Raw genomic sequence first — 14,939 nt, forward strand, 5'->3', positions numbered from 1 at the left:
CATTGATTGTTTAAACTTTAAGACATTAGGGAATCAAGCATGATAAGTTGATTTTTGAAGAATTAAAAAAAATTTAGGTTGTTTCCCTAAGTTTAAGTATTATATTGAGTTGGAATTCACAAGTTTGAACATCAAAAAGCCATAATTTTTGTGAGATCTTAAGCCTTTAGAGCATATTTTACTCCTTTCATGCTCACTTTAATTATGAGTGCGTCAGTATTGATTTGTTATTCTAAAACTTGCTTGATTATGCAAGTCAAGACCACACCATTTGATTTGATATGTTAAGATGATAAAGGCACTTAGGTTTAACCCACTCACTCCACAAAAGCCTACCTTCATAATTAACCCTTAGTGAACCCCTTTGAGTCTTACAAGCCATTAATTGATTTACCCTCAATATTAACTCATAACCCATTATTGTTGAAATCCTCTAATTTGATCCCTATTTTTGTTAAGATTTGATTTGAACTAATTGCTTAGCTATGTTTTTCTCTTCTAAATATTTGACTTGTTCTTAAAAAAAAAAAGTGTACTTCAATACATATTAGTTGTAATTTGTCGTTTTTGAGCTTAAGTGTCAATTCCATATATTGAGAAGAAGCTCACTTGTATTCAATTGATGACTATTCATTTTTCTAGTTAGGTAATTTTTCAATTCAATCTTGATTCTAGCCTTTTCTTTCATCTTGTGACCACACCCCCAACCAAAGCCACGTTACACCCCTCTAAAAAGACCTTTTTGATTGATGTATCAGCTCAATGTATAGTGGTGGAGATTTGATTTTCAAGCAAGCCTATGGTAATAACTTTTCATATTGACTAATGAGTACCTTTATTGATGTCCTTAAACACCTTGAGTGATTTGAGTAAATCTTTAGTGAGGATGTTAAACTCTGTGATATTTTGATCAAAGGTAATCACTTAGATAAGGGGAGACACCTATGTTTTCATGATAAAATGCTCAACTTGGAATGTTTGAAACTCTGATGTACTTTTAGTTGAATTTTCGATCTATGAATACTTATGGGTTATTTTGTGATATTATTGATAGGGATTATAAATTGGGAAGAATTTATTTTAATTGTGAGCCGAGAATTTTGCTTGAGGACAAGAAAATGCTTAAGTGTTGGGGTATTTGATAAACCGTAAATTATACATATTTTTATCCCATGCTTAGCACATTTATGGATGATTTCTCCTTAGATTTGGTGATTCGATGCTCCTAATCCTTTAATTTTATGTTTTATACTTAGGTGAGCATAGGAGAGTAAAAAGAGTGAGAAACGGGCCGAAAACAGAGAAAATGGACCTACATGGGAAATCAACACGGCCTGGACTTTCTCACACGGGCGTGTCACACTCCCGTGTCCCTTTGGCAGGATCGAAGCACGACTTGCATGGGTAGACTACACGTCCGTGCCTGTTCAACAACCTTGACCACAAGCTAGAGTAATTGCACACAGGCGTGTCACACGGGCGTGTCCCTGCCGAGCCCAAGTATAACCCTATTCAGAAAAGGCCAATTTTAAGGGCTCTTAGGCATTCTAAAGCCTATTTAAACACCAGAAGAGGCACTTAGAAGAGAGACGCAGAGTAGGAAGCAAGGAATTACTCAAGGAAAGCAGATTGATCCATCACATAAGTCGAATTCGTCATCAAGACTGAAGATCTCCCTTCAAGTTCCTTCAAGAGTTTTAGGTTTTCTTATGTTTTGATATACTTATGCTTTTGAGATGTTTCTTTCATAAGTATGAACTAAACCCCCTAAATACCTAAGGGGAATGAAACCTAAGACGAATCTTGTTATTATTATCTGAATTGTATGATAAATATTGGACTTGTTCTTAATTATGTGTTCTTAATTCTTGTTTTGATATTCTAGGTTATTGATTCAAGTTAAGCTCTTATTCAGAGGAGGAATAGACCCTGTCTAAGAGTGAATTTGTCATAATTAAGCGGAGTTGATTGCACGCCTAGAGATAGGGTGATAAGATTTTGCCAAATTAGGGTGAAACCTAATAAGGGAATTCATAGATCGAGTTAATGCAATTCTAGGGTGTTAATTAGAAAGAGATTTCAATTATTCAACCTAGGGCTAGACGTTATTAGTCTCGAGAGAGATAATAATATAACTTAGGGATTTCTACGGATCAAGTCAAATGAATAAATCGTCTGATTCAGAGTCAAATAACAAGTGAAGTGTAGGTGGATTTTTCCTTAGGTATTGTCTAGATCAATCGAATTTTCCCAAAAGTATTTTCCCAAGTTTTCTTATTGTGCATTCTTAGTTAGTAATTAGTTTAGATAACCAAGCCTCTTAATTTTTACGCTAGATAATAAAAAGGAAGTAAATACTAGTACTCGTAGTTCCTTTGGGTTCGACAATCCGGTCTTGCTGAACTATACTAATGTTCGATAGCTAAATTTTCCTTAATCATGTTAATAAGTTAGACTCAAGAATGATTTATTTATAAATTTTTAAAACCTGTTACAAATATCACGCATCAACCCTAGTGACATGTCACTTGTATCCTAATCTATTCCTAAGGTTCGATCGGGATTTCTCGCTTACCAAAATGTTGTCGAACGTGTCTGTAGAGTCATTTACACAATTCATGGAAAAATTAAAGCATTTAAACTTACAAGTATAATAAAGCTTATTTATATACGAACTTACCTCAGATGCAAAAATGGCAAAAGGGATCTATTCATCAATTATTTTGTTTTTCCCCCGATCTAGATCCAAACTTCATTTTTCTTGATCTATAATGTCAAATTTAGCTTATTTATTCATCACATTATTTAATATAATCCAAAAACACATTATGGCAAAAATTACATTTTTGCCCTTAACATTTCATCATTTTACAATTTAGTCCTTAGGCTCGTAAAATGAATTTCTTTCAATTTCTTCACAACCCAAGCCTAGCCGAATATCATTTGTACTCATAATAGCCCACATTTTTCATTTATTAAAACTTTTCTACACATTTTATTATCTTTTACAAATAAGTCCCTGTTTGATGTTTTTATCAAAAATCACTTTACAAATGTTGTTTAACTAACAACAAACATGCATTTTCTACAATCAAATATCAAAATACAAACATATTCAACATGGGTAAAATTTTAGACCTTAACTTTCTTTCAAATTAGTCCTTGAAATAGCTAGATCAAGTTACAACGATCCCAAAAATATAAAAATCATTAAAAACAGGATAAAAACAGACTTACAATTGAGCTTGAAAGCTTGGCCAAAACCCTAGCTATTTCTTCTCCTAATTTTCGGCTATGGAGGAAGAAGATGGACAACATTTTGGCCTTATTTTACTTATTAATCCATTTAATGACCAATTTACTAAAATACCCTTAATGAAAAACATTAAAAACATACTTAACCATGCCCATATTTGTCCACCAATTTAAAAAATGGTCTAATTACCATTTAAGGACCTTCAATTTAAAAATTCATAACAATTAAATACCTTTAGCTAGGGACCTCAAGTTTGGCACCTATCGTAATTTAGTCCTTTTAGTTAAATTGAGCACTCAATTAATAAAATTTCTTAACGAAATTTTCACACAATTATTCTATCATGCTGTAGAACTTAAAGAAATAACAAAATAAATATTTCTACTTCAGATTTATGGCCCCAAAACCACTGTTCAGATTTGACCTAAAAACGGGCTATTATAGATTTGGTTAGTGCCTAGCTATGCTCTTCTAGTTCATCTGCTGAATTGATTATTATTGTTCTTGTAAAAAAAAAAAGAAGAAAAAATAAAATAAAATAAAATATATATTGATTATTATTTAGTTTTATGTTGGTTGAGCCTGAACAGTTAAATTCATAGTTTAAAAAGAAGATCGTTTTTATTCTTAAATAAATCTTGATTTATGCACTTGTTTTTAATTCAGCTGTAAAAGTCCGGTTTAGACCCTAGTCAGAATAGTGGTTTTGGAACCAAAAATTTGAGTCAGAAAAATATTTAAATATTATTTTTCGCGTTTAGAGTACGTGGTTAAGCATGTATGAAAGTTTTGTATGAAAATCTGATCATTTGTATGCTTAATTTGATAAAAAGATCTAATCACGTAAAATGTAAAAGTTGCATGCTATTTGTTAAAGTGCTTAATTGGTTTGTCTTATTAAAGGAGAGGTCCTTATGATGCTATTAGACCATTTAAAGCAAGAATGGATAATTATGGCCTTAATATAAATGTGTTTGTAATGGTTTAATAAAAGGGAAATTGGTATTTAGTATATTATGTTAATTAAATTAAACAAAACATGATATTTGTTTCATTATTTTATCATATGGCCGAATATATCAAAGAAAATAGGAGAGAAAACACAAGTTAGGGTTTTGGCACTTTGATTGGTGATTAAGGTATGGATTTTGTTCGGTTTTTGATAATTTCTACGTTTTTATAATCGTTTCTTAGTACTCTATCAAGCCCATGTCTCAATTATTGATTTTTTTTTATGATTTTGAGTTATGCCATTGATAAAACTATGAGCTTTATGAAGTTTTATGATAGTATATTAAAGATATGTGTTAGATTACTAAGTTTTGTCTTTGAATTTTTGATGAATTTGAGTAATTTGGGCTAAATTGTGAAATTTGTAAATTGAGGGACTAAAATGTGAAATAAATGAAATATGTGGACTTTTATGAGTGCTATGAATATTCAGCTAAGCATAAGTATATGCAAATTTTGTGTATTTTGTGATTTTTGTGATTAGGGACTAAATTTTCAAAATATGAAAATATGGCTAATTTTTAAAATGCCCTAAATATGTGTTTGTGGATTGATTTGAATGGTTTGGTACGTAAAAGAGTTAAATTTGAATTTATATAGATCAAGAACTAGAGAAAACGGAATTAGATCGAGGAAAGTCAAAAGTTGTCGAGTAGCCGATTCCGTCTATCTGAATCCGTATGAGGTAAGTCTATATACAAACAATGTGTTTTGAATTGAATTACTATCAATTATATGCTATTGATCTATGATGAATGAATATATGAGTTGAGAAAAATGAGACATCCGAGAAAGTATTGACAAAGCTCCGACGTCCGAAAGGCCCCGTTCGAACCTTAGGGATAGTTAGGATACATATGTATTGACAAAGCTCCAACGTCCGAAAGGCGTCGTCCGAAAGACCATGTCTGGGACGTTGGCATCGAATTATGATTTACGTATAAGACCACGTCTGGGATGTTGGTGTAACACCGCAAACCCAGCCTAGAAATTAGGCCCAAATCTGACGTGTCACATTGAAGTGTTTTTCAAAAATAATGTTTTCATTGAAAACCCTTCTTATTTGAAAACTTGAGTAAAATCCCAGTTACGTTAGTTTATTTTATAGAGTGGTACATTGAAAAGTTATTAATTCTATTCCCAAAATTTCTTTTAAGTTGCGGAAGCAAATTTTAAAAGTAACTGATTTACAAAAACGTGATGTTAAAAACTAAGTTACGAAACCATTCCGAGAATGTTTCGGAAACGTAGTGTTGTTTAAAAACAGTTATAAATCAAAGTAAATAAAACCCAAAGTTAAAATCTAGAAACTTTAAGAGGCCTTATTACAAAAGTTGAAAACCCAAAACGAAATCTAAAATATAAATAAAGTCCAAAGGGAGTTGTGTGGCCATCTCTGAGTCCCTCGTAGCACCGATCCTCCTAATGTTGGGGATTACCTGCACAGTTAATAAATAGGGTGAGTTTATGAAAACTTAGTGTGTAATCCCCTTACTAGAATAACAGTTAGTGTACTGAAATAGAAATAGAAACAGTCTGGGCCAAAGCCCTTTAACAGTAACAGTATAGTCCAGTTCAGAGCATGCGTGGGCCAAAGCCCATTAATATCCTTTGGGTCATAGCCCATAACAGAATAAATTGGGCCTAGCCCAAACCAATAACAGAACAAGTGGGCCTAACCCAATACAATGACAGAGCTCATAAACAGATATGCAACAGTATGAGGATGCATCCCACCACGATCCAGCCAACACACCACCCGTACCAACCCTACATTTATGTGGGGATAAAATCGACCCACCTAGCCAGCACATCAATGTTAGCACCAGTTGCGGCACTAACCGAAATCACAATAAAGCTGCTAGTATATATGCAACTCTAAGCCTTCAGTAGCGGTATTATAATTGGTACAAAGCCATCGGTAACTATATTATGTTTGGCACATAGCCATCAGCGACGGTAATATAATCGGCACACAGCCTTGGGTAAATATGATTGACACAGAGTCATCAATAAGTATGTTAGGCACATAGCCACGGGTAAATACATTTGACACAAAGCCATAGTCAAGATGGCACAGAACCATTTTTAGGTTGGCACAGAACCAGAATCAGATTAAGCTGCACTAAGCCGTTCATCGGTACATAGTCATCTCGTGCAACCCGTGTGACCTTAACAGATCAATACTGGATCCACAGTCGTCTCGTGTGACCCGTGCTATCCTATCAGAACTTCCTCCGTATCAAAGTCCCAACCCCATGCAATATGTCGCGTATGTCATGCTCAATCATCACACGTGTTTGCCAAATGGCCATGCTCAGTAACAATCATTTAAACATATATTAAAAGCATATCAGTCGTACAACCACCGTCAACTTAGTTAAAACACAGTCATACGATCACAGTCAAATTAGTCAAATTCATAGTCTAAGTCAGTCATTTACCCACAAGGGCAAAACAGTCGTTTTACCCTACAAGGTTATTTCGATAGTTTTACACTACAAGGGTATTTCGATAATTTTACAAACCAAGGGTATTTCAGTAATTTTACAAGTTAAGGGTATTTCGGTAATTTCACAAATTGAGGGTATTTCGATAATTTTACAAATCGGGGGTTTTAACGACCCAACCGATGGTTTATTATCGCCTCGAGCAACTGAAGTAACCTAAACAGACATAACAGTGCAAGTGGGCCTAAGGCCCAATACTCGGCCCAAGTGGGCTCACACGCTCGTGTGGCTCATTTAGCCTAAATTTAGATACGGCTATGTGTACACCATAGCCCGGTTCATTAATAGTCACTTACCACAGATTTTATCCGTGTGGGCCCACGAGCCTATTAGGCCCACACGACCCATTTCAGCCCATCGAGGCCTAAAACAACCTAAGTCATATGCGCGACATGACAACTCCATCTACTTCCCGCTTAACAACGAAATTTACCCACGCAGGCCCACAGGCCCATTAGGCCCATACAGCCCATTTAACCCAGAACTATTCACGATTGTAAAAACGATGTAGCCCAGTCCAAAACTTACCACATAACATACATTTTATCCGTATGGGCCTACAATTACATTGGGCCAACATGGCCGAGTCTGACCCAACGTGGCCCAGAATGGCCTATGCCATGTATGCAACATGACAAGCCCAACCATATTCCACCTAGCAGTTGATTTGACACAAGCGGGCCCATGGCCAATTTCGTGGCTCAAGTGGCCCACTACGGCCTAAGCCCATGAATTCGCTCATTGTGGCCTTCTTCGTTGTACGCTCACGTTCCATGAGCTCGATTCATCACACGAGCGATCGCATGCTCGTGTGGCATCATACGCCATATTTCTGGCTTTTCAGCATTTTGCCGATCTACAATCATAGCAGAGTAAACAACACACACATTTTCGACTTTTCAGTCGATTATCAAAACAAGGCATACGGTTACATACATATTTACGGCCTTACGCCTATTACTGCTTACAGAGTACAGATACACACCTGTTTGTGATAAGTGAGCAAATCCCACGACGTTAAACCTTGAATAGCAACTGATTCCTCTGTTTAACCACCGATCAAAGCCGCCTTCCAAAACTTGACAAAATCACTACTTAGGAGTATTCGGTCTCCTAAGGTACACTCTAGGATTTGAGTCCCACGAAAAATAGTCACACTCCTATCAAAAACGGTGGATGAAGATAGTGTTAAGGAGGAAACTTATATCGACAAAGAGAGAAAGAGGGAGAATAGTAGCCGTGAACCAAAACAAAATCAATTCCCTTACTCAAGTGTAGAGGGATATGGCTCTAAAAAGAAAGACAATCGGCTAGCCAAGAAAAATCGAATGAGTGGCGAGAGAGAGAAGGCAAGTGCTATTCAGCTAAACCACAAATAAGGAAAACGCAATTGAGAGAAGGAAGAAAAGAGGAGAAGAGGCCAAAAGCTATTCGGTCACGCAAAACAAATAAGAGAGGGAGAGGGTGGAGAAGTTCGGTTTAGAAATGAAAGAAAAGAATAGCCACAAACACGTAAGAACAACTCCTATATTTGGCCTCTCAATTCTATACTAAAATGGAAAAGAGTTAGAAAGGTTGCACGAACGGTAAAATTCCAGAATATGCACGGCAATACAGAGAAAAGAGGAAAAAAACTGGAAACAAAGAAAACCCAAAATGGCACAAAAGAATTCAGCACTCTGTAAAAAAAAAAAGGTCCTATGACTGAATTTTCACAATGGGGAGTTCAAATTTCGGCAACCAACCCTTCCCATTTCAAATTCCCTGATTTTCTCCTTGAATTAAGCCACCAACCGAGTTTGAATTACAAACAAACTCCTTCATCCAAATCTTTTCCCTTGAAACATTCCCTTAAATCACTCAAATTTCAATTCAAATTTCTTTGAAATGCTCATGACCAAGTCATGCACAGAGTCTCAGTCCAACTCCACCTCCTTCCATGGCCATCAGTAAAAATAATCTCTATTTGCACAAGTGGGGATTCGAACCTCAGACCACTAGCTCACTTGTAATGCCACTTCCACTAGACCACACACTTTCTTGTGATATAAATTCATCAAAAATATTCTTAAAGCCTACCCACTAACATCAAGGCTCATTTAAGAGAAAAACATAAATTTTTGCTAAAGCCTAGGTTTGAACACAGGACTTCTCCAACACTCCCAAACACTCCTAATTACTTAACCACTATAGCAGACAATCAATTGTGATATTTCTTCCACAAATAAACTTTTATGTTCAGCCTCCTAGCGGTTCCCACGCACAAGGCCCAATACTTCTAGGCCCAGAAATTTGAGGCGTTACAGCTGGCATCGTATTTGATTTTGTGTAAGACCCTGTTTGGGCCAGTGGCATCGATATTTGATTACATGTAAGACCACGTCTGGGACGTTGGCATTGTACGAGCTTTCCGAGCTATCCGCATATCCTTATGATTCTGAACGGTTTAACGGGCATTTCGAGAAAATGAATGATTATATGAGATGTGTATCCGATTCAGGTACGTATGAAATGCATACTATGTTTGAGAATAAAAGGTAAGTATATGTATAAGTGATGATATGTGATATAAGTATGAGAAAGTATGCTATATGTGCAAATGAATTGAGTATATGAGAAATGTATATGAACTATGTGGTTTGTGATAGTATTTGACAATGAAGTATATGTAATTGGATGATGCTTATATGCTTTATTTGATAAGTTTATTTGTATATGGCTTACTAAGCTTTTGAAAGCTTACTCCGTATGTATTTGTATTGTTTTATAGATATCGTAGCTATCAGGAGCTCGTGAATCGTCGAGGATCGTCACCACACTATCGAATCTTATTTTGGTACCTTTTGACATTGTGAATATAAAAGTATAGCATGTATAGGCTAGAAGTATTTGGATATGTTTTGTAATGGGTATATTTAGCCATGTCATTTGGCTTGGTTTTGGTAATCAATATGAATGAGTTTTGGTATGAATTATGTGATGTAATTATGCTATTATGATATGTTCTTGAATGGCCAAGAGAATAGGTCATTTTGGATAAGTTTTTGGTAAGTGTTTATTTTGGATTTTTGGTAAGTTTTGGCATGAGATTGAATGAACCAGAATGGGATTATGAAACAAATGTTTAGATATGATTTTGTCTTATGTTTTGGCATGATTTGGTATGGTTATTAAGCATGAAATTGGTTGATAATGTTATGGCTTCATTGGTGTATGTATTGGTTGTGAAATGGTTGAACATTTGGTATGCAATTGATGTTTATTTGTTGCTTGTAGGGAGGACCCTTAATGGGTGGCATTTTGGCCTTGTAAATGGCCTATTTTTGCCACACGGGTAGGGACATAGGCGTGTGACTCAATCGTGTTGCTAGAGGGCCATTTCGAAATGAGCCTGATCAGACCACAAGGTTGCACACACGGGCGTGTGCTAGGCCGTGTGGCCAAGTCAGTTTCGAGCACGAGCTAGACACATGGGCGTGTGACTGGCCATGTAACACAAGTTAGTAGCCTCCCTAATTTTCACACGGCCTGGCACACGGGCGTGTCTAAAGCCATGTGAGGCATATGGCTTGTTCACACGGGCGTGTGACCTATATAACTTTGAAAATGTTTAAATTTAGAGAAATTTTGTATACATCCAGTTTAGTCCCGACCCCTTTTTAATGCATGCTTAAGGTCTTGATGACCTATATAAGGGACTCTATGATAATGTTTGATTATGATTGTGGATGATGTTTATGAATCATTTGTAAAATGTTCCGATTTTCAGGTAACACCTGTAACCCTAGTCTAGCGATGGATACGGGTTAGACATCAGCATTTGTTTATTTTTTCTAGTTTGGTAATTTATCAATTCGATCTCGATAATAACCAAATTTTTTGGCCTTTCTCCACACCCTTAACCTAAGCCCCATTACAACCTCTTAAAGACCTTTTGATTTCTGTATCATATCATTTTATAGTGGTGGAGATTTGATTTTCATGCAACCTATGGTAATGACATTTCTTGTTTGACTTTTAAATGCATATTAGTGAGTCTTAAACACTTTGAGTACTTAAGTGAATATTTAGTGAGGATGTCAATTCTTATTGATTTTTAATGAAAGGTAACTACTTAAATAAGGGGAGACACCTATGTTTTCGTGTTTAAAAATATTAGCTTCGATTGTTTGAGACTTTAGTGCTCTTTTAGTTGAATTGTCAATGCATGATTATATCTTGAATTATATTGAAACATTATTGATGGGAATTACAAGTTGAGAAAGATTAATTTTAATTTAAGTTGAAGATTTTGCTTGAGGACAAGCAAACGAGTAAGTGTGGGGATATTTGATAAGCTATAAAAGTAATATATTTTAACCCCATTTTTAATGCATTTTTGGATGATTAATAATGTAAATTAGTGAATTTGATGCTCCTAATACTTTAAATTTTTGTTTCTATACTTAAGAGAGCATTTTGGAGTGAAAGGAGCAAAAAACAAGCCAAAATCAGACAAATATAGCTGTTTTCAGGAGCCACACGGGTTGGACACACGCCAATGTGCCAGGCCGTGACAGTTTCACATCCTGCTTCCCAAATACGCAAAAAAAACTCAATTTTTAGGCTTTTTGAGCATTCTAAAATCTATAAATACCTACTTGAAGAAAACAAAAGAAGGCAATCAAAGAAGATTGAAAGAAAACACTCGAAGAACACCATTGGAATCAACTTGGAAGTGGATCTCCATCAAGATAAAAGATCTCCTTTTAATTTCTTTCGAAGTTTTATTGAGTTTCTGTATGTCTTATGGTTATTCTGACTTTGAGATGTTTCTATTCAGGATTATGAACTAAATCCTTAGATACCTAGGGAGGATGAAACCTATGATGAATCCTTTTATTTATTTTTTTACGCGATAAATACTTGATTCTTGTTCTCAATTATATATGCTTATTTCTTGTTTTAATATTTTTGGGATATTAATTCATGTTTAATATGCTTAATTCTGTGGAGCAAAAGTCCTTGTTTAAGAGTAGATCTAGCGTAATTGAGTGGAGTTGCATGCAATCCTAGAAATAGGACAACATAAATCTACCAAATTAGAGTCAAATCTAATAAGGGAATCCGTAGATCGAGTTAATGTGATGATAGAGGTTTTAGTTAGAAAGAGATTTCAATTAATCCACCTAGAGTCAGTTGTTCTTACTCTCTAAAGAGATATTAACATAACTTAGGGATTTCTATGCATCAAGACATAAGTGAATAAATCGTTTAATTTAGATTCACAATAATAGGTGAGGTCTCGGTGGATTCTTTCCTGGGTATTGTCTAGCTCATTAGTTAATATTCGATTATTTTTTTGATTCATTCTCTATTGCGTTCTTAGTTAAATTAGTTTAATAAATATAGATTAAAACACATCACCCCGAATTGTCATTTAAATAATAGAAAAATGGTAATTACTAATACTTTTAGTCCTCATGGATACAATATTCTCTACTCACCACAGCTATACTATTGTTTGATAGGTACATTTGCCTTTATCTATTTATAGTTAGTTTTGTGACTATTAAGAGCATAATGCAAGAATCTTGTGACTGCCTTAAGTGTTGTGACACAACCATTGGATGTCGGAAAACACCTCGGAAGCAATCCTGAACCTGAGCATACTGCCTTCGGTGTCACGACATTGGTCCTGTACAGGTAACACTTGCGAGCCAGTGGCATTTTTGTCTACACAATCAAAAGTTAAATACAAGAGCATCAGTTGACCTAGGGTTGAGGACGACAACAACCTAAACTCTATAAATAGGCTCTTAAACACTTACAGCTCTGGTCATTCGTGTTCTTTGGAGAATTTAATTTGTAGACGCAATCAAACTATTTTGGATTTCTGCACTTTCATGAATCAAATAATATTAGGATTCTCTTAAACCTTATTTTTGATTTATTCTTTATGCATATCTTATTTATCAAGTTATTATGTTTAAAGATTCTATGAGGAACTAATCCTCTTATGGGGGATTAACGAGTGGAGGTATGAATAATTAATTGTTTTGTAGGAATATTTTAACAGATTAACTGTTTAGGAAAGGAAGAATATAAACCCTAGGCTTGACAGCCCTAAGAAGTCAGAATTAAACCAAATATGGTATTGCCTATCCGTGAACACCTTAACCCTAAACCATCCTAGACTGTAAATTCGAAAGATAAGTAGTTCTTACCGACTTAGTATTTCACTGGACGAATCAGAATATCCTGCTGGGGTATTGACTAGTTGATTTAACAAGAGCTCGAGATGACAGTTGATTATGACAACTGAAGCGAACTAACTACCCATGTTTAGATTTGATTAAGTTTATATTTTAGTTATTTGAAGTTCACTTTATTTATGCAATTTTTTTTCTTTCATTCATAAAAACCCAAAAATCTCTTCTTTATGTTTTACCGTAATATGATTTATCTAGATTACTAAGTAATTCTATTTGCATTTAGGGTAACTTTAATCTAGTACTCGCCTCCCTTGGGTACAATCCTCGGAGTACTCACCTACTTCATTGTAACTATATTACAACCTAACCTGTATACTTGCGGACACATTCTCAATTCCACATCTTTAGTTGCAGTGTTCACACTCTGGATGTTAGTGCGTCCGGAGGCAGTCAATAACTTTGTCTAAAATTTCAGATTCCACCTAGAATCTTAGATAACCTAAGGAAGAGGTCATAATGATATAACACCTTATATTATGACATCTTGACACTGTTCAGGAATATGAGATTATGTGATGCTCGAAATGTTGAGAATTCAAACATCATAAGCTTATTCCAAAATGTAACATTACGGGACTTGTGTCAACTAAAAACACCTTAAAAGGATTTTTTTTATTATAACAATATTTTCATCCAAATATTTCTCTCTCATAAATATTTTATGGGTTTCAATGCAAGCATCCATGTAATATTTATTAAATCCATTTTCAAAATGCTTTTCCACCAATTACTTCATTACCTTCCACTTCAAAGATTTATTACTACCTCATGTAAAGCATATGAGCAATCCATAGATTTATCAATTTTTTCATTACAATAAAACTATCACTTATTCCTTTGATCACATTTTTAATTGTTATTCTCTAATTTCTAACAAGATCTTCCTCTTGCCCCCTTCCACAAAATAAAAAGAAAAAAGAAAAGAAAGGGAAATACAAGTTGAAATCAAATTTTGAATAGGAGCAGAGGAGAAGGAATTCACTCTAAGAATGATGCCAACGTCCACTATGATTTAAGAGAAATATCGAATGGTTTGTTTGGATTCTCAAATCAAGATAATATAATTAACAAAGAATGAAGAAACAATTCAAACAAAACTATTGAAGATTTATTGTAAAACAATGTTTAGTATGAATACAATAATATATTTCTTATGGCATAAAACAAAACTACATAGTAAGGGCCTTAAGTATTTGGTGTGTTTGGTGGAAAGCACTCTTAGTGTAACCAATGTTGGGTGTTCAGTTGAAATCTCATGTACCCAAGTGTGTTTTGTAAGGATTACTAAGGGCTAAACGTTATAATTAACAATAATTGAGTGTATAATTACAATATGTGCTAAAACAAACATAGGTTAAGTGATATGTTAGAAAGTGAAGTTGTGAATAATTAGATAATAGTGGACCTAAGTGTAACTGTTGATGTTATTAATAAGCTAAAATAGTGAAACAATAGCTAAAATAGTGAAACAATAACCTAACACTAAAGTATTATGTGATTAACAAGTTCAATGCATTTAAGTGTAATATTTATAAGTCCCTTAATAAGGGAAGCTTTGTAAACACTAGAGGAAAATGAGTGTAATTCGATCAAAAATTTAATGAATTTGTAACTTATATGTCTGCTTAAAAATCAGTAAAAGAACTAATAAGTGGTAATTTCCTTAATAGAGTAAAGTGATTAAGTGAGTGAAAGCACTCTTGGGCTTATTGGATAAGATGAACAACTAAAGAGAATTAAATTCTCACTAGTAAGTGACTCATACAACTGAAACCTCATAATTGATAAAGACTCTATAATAAGTGCAATAATTGGTAAAATAGGAAATTTTAGTGTCCTTACTAAGCTCTTTGATCTTAACACGTTAGTGGTTTAAACACGTAGGTAGAAAACCTTTCCAAGAAGCTA

Source organism: Gossypium arboreum, chromosome 1 (genome assembly GCF_025698485.1).
Source record: "Gossypium arboreum isolate Shixiya-1 chromosome 1, ASM2569848v2, whole genome shotgun sequence".
In the NCBI taxonomy this organism is placed as follows: Eukaryota; Viridiplantae; Streptophyta; class Magnoliopsida; order Malvales; family Malvaceae; genus Gossypium; species Gossypium arboreum.